This window comes from Mesoplodon mirus (assembly GCF_964341445.2).
Source record: "Mesoplodon mirus genome assembly, contig: HAP1_SCAFFOLD_317, whole genome shotgun sequence".
Classification (NCBI taxonomy): domain Eukaryota; kingdom Metazoa; phylum Chordata; class Mammalia; order Artiodactyla; family Ziphiidae; genus Mesoplodon; species Mesoplodon mirus.
The window spans coordinates 454876-475652 of record NW_028295616.1 but is presented as its reverse complement, the minus strand read 5'-3'; the positions used below and the strand labels follow the sequence as shown (position 1 = coordinate 475652).

Genomic DNA, 20777 nt, shown 5'->3' with positions numbered 1-20777 from the left:
CATGTTAACTGCTTTGAACAATCACTTAAAGAATGAGGAACTCTATTACCTGCCATCATTGGGAGAGGAGCTGGTGTCACTTTCTGGAGAGTAGCTTTTGGTACCTAACAACAATCCTACATCAGGAGTTTACCCTAAGGAAATCAAAGATGTGGGCAAAGATTTATCTACCAACATGATGTCATAAGATTGTTTATAACCAAACCCTAGAAGAAAGCTAAGAGCCTCCGAATTGGGACTGGTTTAAATAAAAACAGCTCATCGCCTGAAGGAATGCGCTATGAAGCCACTAAGAATGACAAGAGGTCTCAACCAGAGTTCATGAATGGGCTTCAGGAGTGCTACATTCAAAATGTACCTGTGCGTTTTTCCTGGGAGATGATGCATAAGCTTAGTCAAATTCTCTGATGTAGAAGAGTAGTTAGTGACATGGCAAAATATTTCGGATACTTTTTTAAGACAAAAGAGCAGATTAGGTGTGTGTACATGCAGAGGTGGCTTTTATTTCCTTCAAGAAGTTGTTCATTGTTTTCAAACATTTGCTCAATGAACATATATTTTTATATTCAGAACATGTTTAAAAAATTGAGAGTCTAAGAACTTCAAATTCTTTAATGTTTCATTACTAAAGCCAGTCAAGTTTTCAATGGGGAAAAGGGGGAAAAATTGCAAAATTCCTCTACTTTTAATATAATGGTTTAATCAATCTTCTAAAACTGATTTCAAAGAAATTCTAAACAAATAAACAAAAAAACAAAAACCCTCAGCACGGTCAGAGGAAAGTAGACTAAAATTCCTGACTGGTTCTAAATAGCACATCAAAGTGCAATTACATGAAACAGTTTCTCCCTCTAATGGAGGGAATTAGAACACAGTGTTAAATTTTTGTGAAAAAGTGTACCCTCCTCCTACAAAGTATTCAGAATTCATGTCCCTTACATGGAAATATGGAACCAAAAAAGTTAGAAAGTAAAATTGCTTGATATTCTATTACTTAAGTAAGACTAATGATAAGGCTTTGGAAGAATTTTCCTTCCTGCCGTCTGCTCTCCCTTCCTCCCTTCTGTACACCGGCTAGGGTGATTTTTCTGGGACAAAGCTCCCATCATATTGGATATCAAATTTTATGTTCAACTTTTCTCCATTTAACATTGAAATCAATCATTTCTCATATAATCAGGGGATTCATAACCTTGATTTTTTTGTGTGGGCTACAAAATATTCCACTGAGTGGGTTTACTGGTTAACCATTTTACACATTTAAATTCTTTCCAACTTTTCAATATTATCAGACAAAATAACCGTTTTTATGCATGAAGGCTTTTTTCCATATTGAGAATAACATTCTTACAATAAATCCATAAAAATGAGTTTGAGATCAAAGCAAATGAACATTTTTAAGGCTCTGAGGTATCTATCTCCAGACTTCTTTCCAAAAGATTTCTGAGATTTTACACTGCCATCAGCGATGTATCACTTGGTATATAACCTCTACTATAACTGTTGGCTTACTTCCTCACTTAGAGTGCAAGTTATTTGAAGATAGGGGGTGTATTTTATTAAGTGTTTATCCCCAGCACCTGTGCCTAGCACAACGTAGACGGTCAATAAATAATTGCTTAATAAGGAAAATCCCTGCCACACACGTACATATAAGATGTACGTGTGTGAAAGACAGACTGTGTGTTTTTCTCTAACTGGATAGATGAAAACTTGTCATCTTCTTTAATGTGCATTTTTTTTGCTTATATTTTAGATTATATTGTAAATATTCAGATTCTCTGAGGCAAATGGGCCTGGCACTACCCATTAGCTATATAACCTTGGACAAGTTCTATAACTCTAGGCCTCAACTTCCTCATCTATAAAATGGAGATAAGCTCCCATATTACAGAGCTCTTGTGAGAATTACATGAGTTAAAACACATATAAAATTAGAAGAGTGCTTGGTACATAGAATATATGCAATTAATACTGAATGAATGAACATGCAAATGCAAACAGTAGTGAAGGGCTTAAAATGAAACGGTCTCATCCCACTCCCACATCCAGCACTCAAGAAGCGACCGATTCTTTACGCAGTTTTTAATTGTAAAATACGATATGTGTACTGAGAAGTGCACAGAACAAAACTGTCAATGTGACAAATAAAAAGAGAATACTTACATAAGCACTACTCGAATCTGAAAGTATTGATACTTGTCAGCATCGCAAAAACCCCCCATATCCTTTTCTCATCACAAGCTCCTTCCCTCTTCCCGGTTAAACACCAACCTCACTTCTTGACAGTCATTTCCTTTAACCTGCATGCATCCCTAACAAAAGAGTTTAGTTGTGTCAACACCTAACTTTATGTACAGGATCATAGTATATGAAGTCTTTTCTATCTTATTTCTTTCTCTCAACATTGGTTTAAAAAATTCATCCACATTGCTGCCTGTAGCTCTAGTTCATTCAACTTTATTGCTGGATAGTTTTCCCACTGTACAAATACACATCATTTATTTAATTTTTGACTCTTAAGGACATTTGGTTTGTTTTCAGTTTGTGCTAATGCAAATCATGGACAGGAGTCCTGCTGTACCGGTTATTCTGGCGCATTTACACAGGGCAGGGGTGAGGGCTGCTGGCTCACAGGCTATTTATATACCTTCAGTGGATGGAGAGTGCTAAATGCTTTCCAAAGTAGTTGTGTCGATTTATACTCCAGTGTAAGCAGGGTAGAAGATTCCCATAGTACTCCAGGTCTACAATACCTGATGCTACCAGACTTCTTATTTATGTATTTGTCCATCTCATCGGCATGTAGTTTCCTTGGTTTTGACTCACTTGTCTCTTGTTACTTAATGAAGTTGTACGCTTTTCTGTGTTTACTGGCTGTTTGGATTTCCTTTTTTATGAGGTTTACGTCAAATATTGTTATTTTTTATTATTTTATTATTATTATTTACTTTTGGCTGTATTGGGTCTTCGTTGCTGCGTGCAGGTTTTCTCTAGTTGCGGCGAGTGGGGGCTACTCTTCATTGCAGTGGCTTCTCTTGTTATGAAGCACAGGATCTAGGCGTGCAGGCTTCAGTAGTTGTGGCACGTGGACTCAGTAGTTGTGGTCGCAGGCTCTAGAGCACAGGCTCTGTAGTTGTGGCGCACGGGCTTCGCTGCTCCGCAGCATGTGGGATCTTTCCGGACCAGGGCTTGAACCCGTGTCCCCTGCCTTGGCAGGCAGTTTCTTAACCACTGCGCCATCAGGGAGGTCCAACTATTGTTATTTTGAATTCTTCTCCATTTCCAAGTAATACTCTTCCATGATTATTTTCTCACTAAATTGGAGGCATTATCTGTTCACTTTCTCACTTACTAATAAGTAAGGGTTTAGTTCCTTTACACTCTTTCCTATGTCCACACTGCTCAGTAAAGTTATGTCATCATGAGTTATTCCACTGCTCATGATCTCTTTGACTTGTAGTGATATACTTAAAAACCTACATTGTTGATCAACTAGAAACTCTCTCAACGTCACGCTTTGTAAAATGAGGACATTCATACCATCTTCTCTTTTTTCTACCTCCTGTCTACCTTCCAAACCTAGCTTTTACGTTGTCAAAGTTGAAATTTATATTCTGTTCTATGTGCAGTTAAGTCTTCTGTTATTTGAGAGTCAGTACGGAGTAAGGTTTAAGAGAACAGGCAGACAGCCTAAACTCAAAGCCTCGATCCAACCTTAAATTAGGTACAGCCTGGGCAAGCTCCTTCCCTGTCTTAGCTTCCTGTTCTCAAAAATGGGAATGATATTAGCACCAACCTCATAAGGCTATTCAGAGGATTAAATGACTTAATATATGCAAAAGCACTTAGAGTCTAATATATACTAAGTACATACTAGTATCCAATACATTTCAGTACATACCAAGTTAATACTAATACATACTAAGTATAGTTTACGTTAGTTATTTGTGATTACATGCAAGTTGACAATAAAAGCTGCAAACCAAGACAGCATTGCCATTATTACAACGAAATTAATATTGCCCCCTGCAGATGTACTGTGTCTCTGTGTATAGACTACACCTCGTTCCATACCGTGCCAGTGTCACTGCCCTTGTGCAGGGTGACCACATACCCCAAGCCGCCTTGGGCTGTTCCACTTTATACCTGTTGTCCTGATGTTACAGCATTAGAGTCCCTCCTTACACTACTGAAGTGTAAGGAGTTTGGACAAGTTCTGGTTTGGACAACAAACTAGATAGGTGGTCATTACCCCTGTGTGTCACTGAGAAGGGGGACATCTATAGTGTCCAGTTGAAGTGGATTCTTCCCTTCCTCACCAATAGTAGGTTAAAAATCAACCATAGTTTAGTGTGCTTCAGCTTTATGTCCGTATAGCCCTTTCTCCTCTGGAGTTCAAGTTCCTTCTCCTCTTCCTCTCCCTCCTCCCTTCCAACAGTGCCTAACACCTAGTAAGTACAATATGCCTCAAGGTGTTTCTAAGCTCTCAATCACACAATCAATAGAAGCCTCTCCACTCTAGACTAGCTGCAATCTGAACTGAATCCCCTATTACCTTCCCTCTTGGTTTATTGCCTCATTTTGCTGGATTATTTCTATAAATAGCTTAAGGTGTAGTACAAGAGGTCAATTTTTCAAATTTCTTTGGGTACAAAATATCTTCTTCAGCCTCCACTTATGACTCATAGTTTGGCTGGATACAAACCCCTAGGGTGAAAATTATGTGCCTGAAAAACTTTGGAGGTATCTTTCTAATGCCTTCCAGGATCCATGGTGCTGATGACAAGTATGATAAAGTCAGATTTTAACCTTTTTATTAGGTGACCAGTAGTTTTCTCTCTGGAATGGATGTATCCTCTCAGTATTTTATTCTATTTTAATTTATTTTTTCAGTATTTTAAAGTTTCACAATGAAGGGTGCCTATGTATGAGGCTATTCTTGCTCGTCTTGCATAACTATTTTCAATCTGAGGCCTGATGTCTACTTTCAGCTGTGGGGAATTTTGTTGCCCTTTGACAGCTTCCCTCCATTTTTTTTCTGGGTCTGGACTTTCTAATAGTAACATGCGGGATCTCCCAGATGCAGGCTCTCTAACATATTTCTATCACATTTTCCATTGTGTCTTTCTTTTTTATATACTGAGAAATTTTTTAAATTCCTACTGAATTTATTTCAGCAACCATATTTTCATTTCCAGGAGACCTCTCTTGCTTTCTGACCATTCTCCTTTTCATTAATACCCTAGTCTTATTTTATAGTTGCTAGCTCTTTTTAAACCTCTCTCAGGATACTAATTAGGGTTTTTTCTTAAATTATTCTGTTCCCTAAATTGTCCCTGGTCCTACTAGGATATGTTTGCACTCTTTCCCCCTCTCTCATGTTGTAAGCTTTACTCAACTAACAGGCAAATGACAGTTATTTTCTATTTAAGAATGAGTGCAGAAAGCTCCCTGAAGTCAACGATTGATTGGCTTCTTATGCAGGAAGAAGTGGGGAGTAACTGTAACAGGATCTCCCCCAAACACAATTTTCTAGGGTATAAAAACTCACACAAGCTGCCCCAGTTCTCGCCAGTTTAACTGTTTTCAAAATGAAATCATCTTATTTCAGGAGCGTGAGGGCAGGGCTGGGAGTCCACTCCTCCAAACACAACCCTTCAATGAGCTCCCCTATCTCAGTCACACTTTTAACTAACTCCACCCTCTCTCCTACATGCGCACCTGAGCATGGGGCTACTTTTTCAGGTGGGGTCAGAATCCTCCTCAGTTGCAGGTGGTCCCTGTGCATATTCTAGGTGATGCTTTTCCTCTGTCCTACTGCTTCGGTTTCACACTCTTCCACCTGTCTTCTGTCTTTGAAAACTATGTTGAAATCTCTTGATTGTTGTGGGCTTATATACTGAAACACTTTGATACCATCATTGTAGTGTCTTGTCAAAACAGAGAAGAGCTAAAAGGGTTCTCAGTGCATTCTGAATCTGCTATTCTGTGGTCCCAGTGTTTAAACTTCTTGGACTTCCCCAGTGTCTATTACTGCTTTTAGAAATACAATCTCGTGGTCTATTCGTGAAGGAAATGAATACACCACATCTAAAATAACAAGGAATGCGGGTTAGATGCTCTAGGGTCTTGTCATACTCTGCCATTTACTAATAAACCACTTACATTCTACAAATTGTAGGTGCTCATTTATAAAACGAAAGGGAGTAACTCTACATGAACTATAGATTTCTCCTACTCTAACATTTCATAATTTTCTAAGTTCTTTTCTTAAAATTTCTCTATATTATCATTAATTTTAATTAAAAAATAAAAATCTAACTTTCTCTTTTGAAAATCAAAGAGTAATTCCCGTAGTCCTACAATAATGGGATAATTAGTTCTGAAACCTGTCAAGTGTCATGTTTCATATGAAGAGAAAGTCATATTAAATAATTTTAAAAAATTAAACATGGACTTTGTAGCACAAAGACAAGGTCCCCCCAAATGGTGTTCCTTTATTTACTAGAAATGTTCAGCTCTGCATTAAAGTTGAAATAAAATAAATATACTAATTTTGAGGTGCAAAAATTTCTTATAAAAATCAATTTTTCCTTTCTGTCCATACAAACAAAAGTATGGAATGACATTAGAGGTCCGGTTTATTTGGTAATAGAATGTAGCTTCTTGATATTTTTGATTTTAGGAAAGGAGAATATCAACATCAAATCTTTTTTCAACTTTACTTTTATTTAAAATGAGGCCATATTTTCCTCTTATAAAAAGAGAGTTCAACTAGAACTGTCAATTTTCTCATCTTTAAACAAGATCACTGAATCAGCTGACTGTATTCATTCAGAACTCAATTTCCTTATCTTATGATCACTAAGGTTCTCCCTACATCTAATATACTAAGGTTCTAAGGAAAGGAAAATACATTACTAACGACATGTTTTGATTTTTATTTCTTAGAGTTCAAATGTCCACCATTCACCTTGGTCTAAGCTTAAGGAACCATTCAGGGGATACAATGCAGATGGGAGGAGAAAACAGAACCCTCACACAAGCTGTGCCGTGTTGCAATCAGGCTTCCATTTGAAAAATAATCTTCTCTATAGCTTTAAAGTGATAACTTTGTAGCTGCACTGCTTCTTGTTTCAAACGGATTTTCTCTGGCTCTTCGTGAACACGTTCTGAGGAATCATCAGCCTCTTCCACTTCTGAGGAGGAAGGACTCTCTACTGTCACAGTCACAGGAAATTCTGATGGACCTGAGTGTCTGAGGAAGAAGATAAGAGATCACAGAGTTGTTACACTAAAGTGCAAAGAAAGAAGACAAGATTGTATAAAAGACAACACAAGCCAGATACCAAGTATCCAAATATTAGAGGACATTTAACAAAAGTGATCTGAGGTATCATTCTTTATAAATGTCTCTCACTGCTCCTTAGTCTAAAACAGGCAATGACTAAGTAAAATTACAGGAACTTATTTTTGCTATGTTACTGTACAGACCTCTGTTGTACGTGCTTAGGATTAGTAATGGGAATTGTCCATATTATTTTATTAAGTTTCTTTCACAGAAGCCAAGTGAAGGTCCAAGGTAAACATTTTTTCTCAGATCAACTTTATACTGCAAATGAAAAATTTATTCTTCACCATCAGACAAAAACAGTCTGGAAGGAAATGTAGTTTTTCAGATGAAAATACATCAGTAAAGGGACTGATGAATAATCAGAAAGTCAACATATCTAAGCTGTGAATAATAGACATTAGAATTTAAAAAAAATAAATCACATACACATACACAACTAAAACTGACCCATCTAAAATTTCATCTTCTCACCACCCTCAAGCCAAAACTAGGGCAACAGTAATACAATTCTCCCAGCAAGCTTCACTGCCAATGCAAAGTTGTTCAATAGGACATTTCCAAACATTTAAAAACTGACCTGGCCACAACCCCATAAAAGTCTACAGATCATAAAGAAGCGTGCTGGGATTATATAACCGCGCAGAAGACAAGTCACTAGGACATCCTTTTGACAACAGGCAGCAAACCCTGCAGCAGAGGAAAACCCTAACAGGAGAACGAGGTGCACAGCCCTCTCTCCGGGAACGCAAGGCCAGGACTGGCACCCAAGACGCTCTTCTCTCAACCTCAGCAGTGGTGCCTTTCACAGAGCAACTATGCAGTCTCCCAAGACCACTGGGAAGGAGAATCTGATACTGACAGTATTAGCTTGCCATGAGGCCATAAGCGAGGGAATGTGTGTGGCCTTGGTGAGAGAGCAGAGGTTTGGGAGATGCTGCTTTATATTGGCTTTCAGATCAGGAATTTGTACATGTAGCCCGCAAACAACGTTTCTTGAAAACGTGAACATTCTTGAGTATGACAGCTCCGTGTGAGGGGTCAGAAATGGCAGTCAAGTTCGCTCCACTGGGTAACAGCTGATTGCGGACTGGAAAACTGGCTTCCTTGTTTACAGACATAGCCACAAGGCTGCCCGTTGTGTGCCAAATCCACACAACTACACAGTTGCATTGGGAGAGCGACCAAACATGTTTTACATGGATTTATTTCAGAGAGGGAAATGCTTCTTGTAAGGCTCTGTCAGTTTAAAAAGCAAGAAGAATGACCATCCACCTTTCCCAACTCAAGCCCTATATATCAAAAATATGATAGCTACACACCAGCAACTGATTACATACATCACGAGCTTTGATGAATGGAAAGCCCCTAAAAAGATATCAACAAAACGAAGTTAGATCTTCATGTAAATACATCACCAGTTAAACCCAGTTAATACAACTATTTAGTAGTATGAACAGTATCCATACAGAATTGTGTATAAAAGTAAATAAGCTCAAAACAAGGACCTGGAGGGCTCTGCTACGGAGAAAACAGAACAGAATTCAGCCGACTGGCTTGGTAATAACTCTCTGAACTGCTGAGAGGCCCCATCAGCTCCTATGCTCAGGATGGTTGAGATTTCAGTCTCACTTCTTTAAATGGTGATATTAATCGTTCTCTAATTTACCACCCTGTGTGACGAGGATGGACCTGCGATTAAGTGTCTCAGGAAGAAGATAGGAAACCACAGAGCTGTGAAACTCAAGTGCAAACACTGGGGATTCAACACTATAGTTTATGCAACAGCAATTCACATTACCATTTGCGAAAAAGTAGTCGGTTGTCCAGTGGGGATTAGAAACATCCATTTAACATGAGCAACTGAACAGATATTTTACACAGTAACTACTTCAAGTACTATTCAAAATCAATTCTCTTTGTTTTCTTAAGCAATTGTTAATCCCCAATTTCGTGATTACTACCAAGTAAGTCACCTGAAGATCATTTAGAGCCATCTATTTCACTTAGCAAGCCTAAAGCTATAATTCAACCATTTTATTTACTCTTCTGTGACAAAAATTACTATGAACAGCTATCCCCTGGATAAGAAATCAGGTAATGCTAGTTTGACTCACTAAATCTGATTTACTGAGTTAATAAGCTAGTTGATTTAGAATAGGTCTAATGCATATTTTTCATCCATTCTGCATTAAACTATTTCCCATGCCTAAAATGTCTTTTTTCCCATTTGTACGTATCCAAATTCCTACTTCTGTGCTGTAGGGCTTCGCTCAACTACACCTGCCTTTAATGAAACTTTTCTCACATGCACAATTGGTGATCATTTTAGTCTCCTCAAGACTCCCACGGAGTTACCTTTGTTGTGACACTTGAGAAACAACTTGAAACTCCCAATTACTTTTAATTTTTCTTCCTTAGAGGGCTCATTAGGCAGAAGCCATGTGTGAGTTACCTTTTTTCTTCTACACAAAGCACCAGAGACCACCCACATAATAGAAGTTCCAAAATAACTCTAAATGACTGAAAAAGACAGGGAATGCAAACAGGTTACCTGTTGCTTTTTGCACTTTCTGCAGGACACAATGACCGGAAACCAGACACTCCAGGTGGTAGCGGTTCAGGAGGGTAACATTCTTTACCAGCAGAGTGTTTCCCTCCATTACTTACAGGCTTCTTTGCGGCCAAGACTACATTTGACAAAGCATGAAAAGAAGGAATCAAGATGCACCAAAGGTCTACAGAGCAACTGTCACTCGTGCACACGTCGAAAGGAATCAAAAAGGCACTTGACAATGATGCCAAGCCCATTAAAAAGAGGATCGTTTTGTACAAAGGTTTTACATAAGCCAGCATTTTTAAAAAATATAAGTTCTCTACAGTAACAAGTTATTTTAACTAAAACAAAAGTATTGAGATGTGCAGAAATGCAAAAATAAAGTTTAAAAAAAAATCCCAAAGTATGATACATTTTATGTATCATGCAGAAACACTCAAGTTTCCTGAATCGTAGAACACCTTTGGCATTTCTGAATCTCAAGGACACAGAAACACAGATATACCCATGACTTCTGCCAAACAGAATCTTCAGAAGTAGACCAAAAGTTAAATTTAAGATGAATTTTTCTATGTAAAAACAATACAAGTTATAAGGCTGCAAGTTGCTGGGGGGTAGGTGAGTCAATTTTACCCTCCTATAAGCCTGTCAACCTTCACTGCTCCTTTGATTTCATGTAGAAAACACACACAAAAACAAATGAAACCCACTGGATGAAAGAGTGAAATGTGGAGACTTACCCTATATTTCAGTAGTAAAGAGGCAAGTATCTTTATATGAAACATTTGGTTGCAAAAACTAGACCTACGTGTTAATATATTACTTAAAACAAGCCATATATTAAAATTCACATTTAAATATTTAATTTGAATTTACTGAAAACAAACATCATAGGTTAAAATGGTTATATTTATCCTTTAAAGCTACTATATTTTATGTTATTTTATTTATTTATTTTAATAGATCTTGATTGGAGTATAATTGCTTCACAATTCGGTGTTAGTTTCTGTTACACAACAAAGCGAATCAGCCATATGCATACACATGTCCCCATATCCCACCCTCTTGAGCCTCCCTCCCACCCTCCCTATCCCACCCCTCTAGGTCATCGCAAAGCACCAAGCTGATCTCCCTGTGCTATGCTGCTGCTTTCTACTATATTTTAGCAGCATTAGGATGCAGGGTAAAATGGAGTGTATGCGGTAATATAGGACAAATATTTCATAGAGTGTAGCTTATTGATAATCACCACACGATCCTGTGTGATTTACATGCCTCTTAAAAATATATAGGAGCTCAGTTCATTTTGTGCTATTTTATTGTTTTTTAACTTAATTGCCATCAAAAAAAATGTTTGTATGCATATGGTTTGTATGTGTATACCCTTCCTTTACTTTCAGAAACTAATGCAAATACATTTGTATTAAAATTTTTTTTAATTACACTTTTCTTGTTAGAAGATTAAAAAATTTCTAATAAAAGTTCCCATCTTTTATTAGGCATACATAAGTACAATATAAATGTGACACAATTCACACCATTATTTCACCCCTATACTCACCTGGATCTAGGTATATACCCAGATACTGATTTGGCTTACCTCTAAATAACCTCCGTTATTTGCTCCAAATAACGGAGGCAAATACAAAAAAAAAGCCCAAGAAATAAAATTACTCTTAAAAGAGCTCAATGAGCTTGTATACTTCAGTTACATTTCCACTTTGTTTAATCATGCTAACTAAAAAAAAATGTTTAACTGTTCTCATTCCATGATGCCCTATTATTCTGTACTAATTTTACAGAATTCCTAATATGTTTTACATATACATGTTTTATTTATATATATTTCCATTTCTAATATCATAGCAAAAGTCAATGTAGCTATTTTAAGAATGCTTTACATATGATATAAATTTTTAATAATAATATCTAATTAGTGTGATATCACAAATCTTAACTTCTTTGAATGTACTATTTGATTATTAAAATATCACTCTCTTGAAATAACAATTGGCAGACGATCATAAGCTTTTTTTTGACTTCATAAACACTCAACAACTTATTTAATACACTATTGTCCAAGCAAGTTGATTAATAGAGAATCAAAAACATACAACTTTAAGGAGGAAAAAAAAAGCTGTATTTATGAAGATGTTTACAATAGTTTATTTTAGGTTATTTCCAATTTTTCACCAATTTAAAAAATTGACCTACTCAATGAAACCTTGTGAATGCAATGTTAAAAAGTATTAACTATGAATCACAGAATTTAAATTTAGTATGAAAAGATAAGATGGCAAATTATATTGAAGCTATGTGGAATTATGTTTATAGACAGCAGGAAGAGAAAATAAAAATGTAAATATTGCTTGATAGGATAATGGGATTAGAGGTGGTCTTTTAAATTTTTCATTTTTATGCTAATACAATACCTTTATAAAACCCAAAAATCTTCAAACAACACATTTTTTTTAAAAATTGTGGTAAACTACACAAAAAAGAAAATTTATAATTTTAACCATTTTAAAGTGGACTGTTCGTTCAGTGATATGCAGTCAACAAATTTTTAAAACTTTCAGAGGGCACCTGAATAAAAGATGTGTTGTCCACTGGTGATTGTAATGTATCTGGTATATAACTAAAGTCACCACAAAACTCTTTCTGGGAAATTGGCAGATCATAAACATAAAAAATTTATTTTGCTTTTTATTAAACCTTATTATTTTGCTGTTTCAAAATTCAAATTTACTCACAAGAAAGAGTCAGTTTCATATATTAGATTTGGTTTCACAAATGCTGCTCCTGCTATTTATTCTTATCACCAAAAAAAAAAGACTATTTGTGACTAACGATAATATGTTACAGTAAATAAAAAGTTAAAAGGTTTTCAATCTGCATATCTGGGAACCTAAATTAAAGCATCACACAACATTTTCAAAAACAGAAAAGCCATTTGATTTGACTAAAATCTTAGTTTTAAGATGGCAGAAAGTACCTTGATAATTTTCTTTTAAGAAAGAAAGAAAACCAAGCCATTAAAGAGAAATTCTTCCGAGAGAACTGAAACATGTTATATACCTCTGACTTGGCACTCCTTCCATCTGGAGAACTTTTTTGGTAACTGTTTTCATCACAGAATGATCTAAAGTAAAATGAATTGAAATTAGAGTAATTATTTTCCAATGAGTGGCTATTTCCATTTAAAACCAAAAGCCAACTAATTATTGCTTTTCCCATAAATTTAAATATGAAATCTACATTATATAATTATACACTTATTTCCCCCTTTGTGTATTCTAATTTCTTCCTCAGAAACCTAAGATGCCATCTTGCAGACTGCCCACAGTGGCTACTATTTTGGCAGCAGCAAAGGTCAACTTTAAACATTTTGCTTCTAAAGTGGCTTTGGATACCTTTGGATACAAAGTACAGTCTGAGCACCGTCCAGACGCTTAGATACCTAAAGAGCATCTAAGATATCAAACCAGGGCATCCAAGATAACAAACCAAGTCCTGATATTCCCTCAAAAGCTGCTCCTCCCATCAGCCCCCTTCTTCTAAGTGATACTACCCAGTTGCACACATAATCATCAACGACTTGTCTCCTTGTTACTATTTCCTTCATACCTCACATCTATCTGCAGGTCTTGATAGCTACACCCTCAAAACACAACCTGAATTCAACCACTTTTCACTTGCTGCAAACTTCCAACCTAACCTAGGCCATAAACATCTCTTATTTGGAGCACTGTGATAGTCTCCTAACTGGTCTCCCTGTTCCTCTTCTTTTTTTTTTTTTTTTTTGCGGTACACGGGCCTCTCACTGTTGTGGCCTCTCCCGTTGCGGAGCACAGGCTCCGGACGCGCAGGCTCAGCGGCCATGGCTCACGGGCCCAGTCGCTCCGCGGCATGTGGGATCTTCCCGGACCGGGGCACGAACCCGCGTCCCCTGCATCGGCAGGCGGATTCTCAACCACTGCGCCACCAGGGAAGCCCCCTGTTCCTCTTCTTTATCCTGCCAAGTCCCTTCTCTATACCAGGTCACCTTATTCAGATACGATTTGGATCATGCCTTTTTCCAGTTCAAACCCCTCTACTCATTTAGAATAATCCACATCTTTACTCTGGCCTTCAAGACTTTACAAGAGCAGACCCCTGGCTAGCTCCTTGACCTCATGTCATACCACACTCTTCTTCACTCGGTACTCTGCCCAGATTGGCCTCCTTGCTTTTCCTTAAATACTCCACCCACCTACATGCCTACATACTCATTGCCTCCTTGTCCTGGAATGTGCTTACTCCAGATCTTCCATAGCTTGCTCCTCTCTTCATTCAGGTCTCCATTCAAATGCCACTTCTCCAGTGAAGCTGTCCCCTAACAAACCTATCCAATGGAGTCCTACCTGCTCTCCCTCACTCTCCTTACTTTAAGATATTTTTGCACTTCCTACTCTCTAAAATTATATTACTTATCTGTTTACTCATTTCTATCTGATCTCCTTCACTAGAATGTAAGCTCCATGAGGGCAAGACTTTTGTCTGTCTGGTTCACTGCTTTATCCCTAGTCCCTAAACCCGTAACTGGCACACAGAAGATATTTAAAAAATTACTTGTGAATCTGACAAATGAATAAAGTACTCCTGGCAAGAATTCAGAGGTTGCACAGGAAAGAAATAATGCTCTTGGTGGAAGCAGACTTAGTATCTAGGTTCACCTCTATTCAGAGTAGAGATAAGAAAAATTTACAAGTATAATTCACTTTAATTAGTACATTATCTGCTAAAAACATAAGGGAAGTGCAACACTAGAAAAGTACAGTTGAAGCTTGAACAACATGGGTTTGAACCTCGCGGGTCCACTGACACACGCACATTTTTCAATACATATGTACTATCGTCCTACATGATCCAAGGTTGGTTGAATCCACAGATGTGGAACCACTGACTATAAACTTATACCCAGATCTTCAACTGCGTAGGGGTCGACACCCCTAAGCCCACGTTGTTCAAGGGCCAACTGTATATGACGAGGAAAGTTAAACACATTAACTTTTTAAAAACTGTCAATACCTGAACAAATTCTTTTTGTTTTGCTATGTGTTTATCAATTTAAAAAAAGTGACCACATACCAACAAGCAGATTTTTTCTTATATCCAGAACGAGCAGAGTTCTGTTGGTTTCAAGGGCCTTTAGTAAAGCCTTTGCTCCTTCACTGGTGAGGCCGCACTGCTGCAGGTCAAGTGCTTTCGATGAAAGACAAAAGGTCACTTGCTAACTCTACAGATTTAACATATAGACAACTCTCATTTTCTCACGTGTGGAAGAGTCCTGCACAAGACAAGTCATGGCAGGTTTGTAATTTTGGGTATGGAAAAAAACAGAAACATATACGCACACACATAATGCATAATCCAATTTAAAAACCTCTTCTTGGATGTGCAATGATAACCCTGGCTTTAGTACCAATAAATCATACAACGTATTTTACAATTACAGAACTGAAGAATAACTGTATATAACCTATGAGCAAAAAGCATCACAAAATGAATCTCAGTTCATAATTAGCAAGGGCGGCAGGGGCATGTAAACCTCACAAGCAAAACCTGGTGGAGCTCAGAAATGCACTGCATTCTTTTGATCATGATCTTCAGCTCCAAATCACACTTGAAACTAGTTCAAAGGGGAAAACAAAATAGAAGAAAGGTAATAACTGTTAGTTTCAGAGGAAAAAAAGACAAGTCTAAGAGGATACAAATAATAGAAACTTTAAACAATGTGTGAATAGAGAATACATACTAAAAACCTATCATGAAAGTATGATGGTCAAGAACCCTCGCAGTAAAAGGTCAGACAAAAACCAGAAAAACTGATCATGAATTCTAGTAGTTCTGGGGCTGAACAACCTACTCATTTAAACCAAAGGGATCATCACTAAAGCACAGGTATTAAAAAATATTACATGAAAGGAAACTATCATGAGTCTTTTTTTTAAGTGTTGTGTGGACCATCACATTAAAATAACTGGAGTCTTTCAACACCCCCATGACACATAGAAATAGCAAGTCAGACATACGGATCTGACAGGATATGATACAACCCTTACAAACTCTCACTACAGAAGAATGGACACAGGGTATAATTAACCAAATAGCCAAATTAATACAAACAGCCAGTAAACCTTACCAGTAAATCAAATGAATACAAAATAAAACAAAATGTGGTTATTCTCCTATCAGATGAAGCCAAGATTCTGTAAGAAAAGCCTTTAAATAATGTCTATACACTTTGGATCCAACAACTCTCTTTCTAAGAATTTAACCAAAAGAAATAGTCAGAGATATAGGTAAGGATATGTATCAGAGTACTATTTGTAACTGAAAAACTGGACAAAGCTTATATACAAGAATGGATGAGCTATGTGCACTCTGGCATATTCATATAATGGAATACTGAACAATCACAAAAAATGATGTAGGAGATGCAAATTTACTGACTTGCTAAAATGCTCATACTAAATTAATTGAAAAAAGTTATAAAATTTGGAGTAATCCCACTTGCATAGAAAATGGAGAGGTACTCATTTTTGTAGTTTTACATTTTTTTACAAGTGCTACAGGCCAGTGTTTGTGAGAGGCAGGCTTCACATCTACTGTTGGGGTGGACTACAAATTGGCATAGCCTTTCTGGGTGGTAATTTGGCCATGTGTATCAAATGTCTTAAAAATATGTCGCACTTAGTCATTCCACTTGTAGTACCTTATTCTACAGAAGTAATCCCGATGGACACAGAGATGTATATACAACGTATTCACATTGTTTCTGACAGGGAAAAGCAAACTGTCTAAATAGAATTGCAAAGAATTGATTAAACTATGGGACATCAATACGACACAATACTACATGATACATCATTAAGTGAAAAAAGCAGGAATATGAAATAGCAAGTATACTACAATTCTATTTTTGTAATCCCTAAGTGTACATATATATTTGTAGACAAAAAAAGACTGAAAGTATATACACCAAAATGAACAGTGATTATATCTGGGTATTAAAATTATAGGTAATTGTTCTCTTGTTACTCTGTATTTTCTATAAGGGATATATGCAACTCTTAGAGAAAGTTTAAAAGCAAAATAAAAGCTATCAGTAAAATGAGGCTTTAAAAAATCCTATCACAATAGTATCATGCCAAAAGCTAAGCATGTTTCATATTAAAAATTCAATATTTTCAATTTTAGAATTTACCTCTAAGCCATAAATCCTAAGAGATTCTGCCAAAGCACTTGCACCCAGGTCACCAATGAGCGTGTTGCAGTTCAGAGTGATGCGCCTCAAACCAGCCATGCAGTCAAGATCAGGTCTCCTGGAATGAAGACTCTCAGCCCAGGTTTCTTCATGCCTTCTGGTAGTCTGATACTTCAAAGATTTAATGGGATGAAATTAAGATGCTTGAATAAGGAAACAGGGTGTGCCTGAGAATGGCTTATTATGTCAGAGATTTACACACACACACATATCAAGCATATATGCCAGGAGCATAAACCTGAGAAATTCAACAGTCACTTCTGGTTTACGAGTCCAGTGACCCAGACTCTGCTCGGTCAGTGATTAGATTCTAGCCACTGGATTTCCTGTTGCTGAACACTTATGTAAAGTTGGACAACTCAATTACAGTCTATGAATTATTTTCCTTATCTTCTAAGTCAGGGAATTGGTTCTAAAGTCTATCTTTGCTGAGGCCCTATATTTCATCATCCTGTCCTCCAATGGCCTCCAAACACCTGACTGGGCAAACCATAAGAAAACTTTTTAATATGCATCTTATTTATTAACAAATTATATACACAAAGTTCCATACATATAATTTATGTACATGATAAACTACACAGATTTTTTAAAATAATACAAAGGTGAAAATGTTCTAATATTTTCTTTTCCTAACTCCTAAGGCATTATTTTAGTTTACTTATTTTTTATAAAGATTTACTTATTTGTTTGTTTGTTTGTTTGTTTGTTTGGCTGTGCCAGGTCTTTAGGTGCAGCATGCCGGATCTTTTAGTTGTGGCATGTGGGCTCTTAGTTATGGCAGGCACGTAGGATCTAGTTCCTTGAGCAGGGATCGAACCCAAGCCCCCTACATTGGGAGCACATAGTGTTAACTGCTGGACCGCCAGGGAAGTCTCAAGCATTATTTAAAAAACTATATTTACAAAATGTATCTCACATGCTACCTAGGGTATGCACACAAGCTTTAGAGGCCTGGACTATGCAGAGCCAGTTTGATGTGCCTTGGGAAAATAATGGTTTGACATTTAAGCAAAAGTACTGTCTTGAAGACATTCAATTCTTTATACTCATAAAGTAAATTTTGCTAACAGGGAACACTGACTGTAAATGAAAAAAGTCTTATTACATTCCTGAAAAAGTAAAAGACTCAAAGTGCCTTTGTTCCTCTAAAAGGAAAATCATGAGTGTCATTTTTCTATTAACAATAACTTATTAAAGCTCCAAGCAGAAACAACAGCAATCACTTACACAGTGCTTAGTATGTGCCAGGCAGTACTTATACAAATAAGTGCATTTAAACCTCATAATGAGGCATAGAGGTTAAGTGATTTGCCCATGGCCACTAGCTATGAAATGGGAGAAAGGGAATTTGAACCTAGGCCATTTGGCTTCCGCACCCAAGTTCTTGACTGTTTTCTACCTCAGGGGTCAATGGACTTGCCCTGTATAGGCTCAAAGAATTTTTCAATTTTTAAAATCTAAATTTAAACATTTCCAGATTTGTGGGCTATACAGTTTCTGTTGCAACTACCCTGCCCCACTGGTGTAGGGTGAAAGGAGCCATAACTACCATGGAAACAGTGGGTGCGACTACGTTCCAGAAAAACTTCCTTTACAAAGCCAGGCGACGGGCTGGATCTGGCCCACCAGCCAGAGTTTACCTATCCCTGATCTGCACCATCAAACTATTAAAAAGCCTTCCTGTCAAATTATTAACTAACTTTAGGCCTAAATACAGTCATTATAACCACTGTAAAGTTGTTAAGGCATTATTTTAAAAACTGTATTTACAAATAGCTGATGTACTGACTTTTATTAGTTTAAAAACTACAACAGCTAATAAACACTTGATTCATTTAAGTCTTGAAGACTAGAATGGCATAGTTTCTTCACAGTATTACAATAAATGTTTTCAGTAAAAAAACATACATAAAAGTATTATTAGGTATTATATATTAAATCTCTTATTTCTAAAATTAAGTGGACTATCTTTACTAAATGGTAGAATCCCAAGCTGAAAACTGGTCATATTCTTTCAGCAAAATGAAAGCTGCGCTCACATGTATCAAAAGACAAAAATTAGGGCTTCCCTGGTGGCGCAGTGGTTGAGAGTCCGCCTGCCAATGCAGGGGACATGGGTTCGTGCCCCGGTCCGGGAAGATCCCACATGCCGCGGAGCGGCTAGGACCGTGAGCCATGGCCGCTGAGCCTGCGCATCTGGAGCCTGTGCTCCGCAACGGGAGAGGCCACAACAGTACCACACACACACACACACAAAGACAAAAACTAACTGCCATCTGTATCAATACATTAATGTGCTTCAATCACATGTTTTCATGAAAGTTGAAACATAAAATCACCTTTAAGACCTAGGCCATGTGATTTGCTCCATGCCATGTCAGAATACACCCCGTGAAGTTTACTTAAGTGTGATAGAATTCTTTATTGACAAGTAACTAAAAGGAAAAAAAAAAACCCACACACACAATAAGATGAAGAGCCTATACATTTGTCAATCTTGACTTATTTGCTTTTCTTGAGTCAGTTGGAGGTTTATAGCCACATTCTCAAAATCATTAACTACAATCTTCCCAAACAGGTAATTGACGAACAGATGCATTCTAAAACTTGTCAGTAACAAAGTGCTATTCCAGTTTACAGCAACATTTTAATTCTATTTAGATACTAAAACTGAATACACTGAATACTGCAAACTTTATCCCCAACCACTCAGCAAAGTACTACATACCTTTTCAGATATAGGAAAAAAAAGAAAAAAAAGAAAAAGCATACGATTCTTCCTATTTTCATTTCCAAAGATACATCCCAATCTTAATGATCAATCAGCGATTCAAATGTCAACTATAAACCCGGTATTTTATTAGCTGCTCTGCAGTGTACTAGAGCAATAGAAGAGAGAGGACCTCAAACCCTCTGTTCCCTCAAAGTGAAAGGCAGGCTTCCTTACCCCTCCAGACCACTGCTGGACACAGGGAAGACACACTAATCTTTCAGGACCCTAATCAAGAGTCACCTGCTTTGTGATTACTTCCATGACACACCCTCACCAACACCACGGAGTTTGCGGCTCCTACGGGACGTTACATGTATTTACTATTTTAACACATACCACAGTGCATAATTATGATTGCAGATAGATGTTCTAACAATTGAAAGAGAATGATGACTTTTTTGCTCTTCATCTTGCTATTTCCCTTCCTATTTCTTGAAGAGAAACCATAAAAATATAAACAAACAGAGAAAACAGAAAATATACAAAACATGTGGTTTGTGGCTTAACACAAACTTAAGTAAGATTAATTCTGACAGTATCCAGCATGACAAACTTCCATGGTACAAATGAGAATGGACCAAGGTTTGAGCAGGTACAGGAGACAATCCAGGCCTGAACAACACCAACAAAAGGTAGACAGTCATGGTGTGTCGGAAATCACGAGAACAGTCTGATGGGAAGAGACTTAAACAAGACTGAAACTCACTTTCTAAACCTCCATCTCCAATTGGACAATTCGTAGGACACAGGTGCACCAAAGTGGCCAATTTATTCAATCCCT

The 20777-nt window shown here is 37.2% G+C and overlaps 1 long non-coding RNA gene across 1 annotated transcript; it reads right to left on the bottom strand.

The window, feature by feature from the left end:
* Positions 1 to 6818: 6818 nt before the first annotated feature.
* Positions 6819 to 15595, bottom strand: LOC309797343. Its single transcript, XR_014292598.1, has 4 exons — positions 15042 to 15595; positions 12990 to 13053; positions 9909 to 10044; positions 6819 to 7261 (listed from the first exon to the last, which is right to left on the bottom strand). It is a non-coding gene; the product is annotated as an uncharacterized lncRNA (long non-coding RNA).
* Positions 15596 to 20777: the final 5182 nt, after the last annotated feature.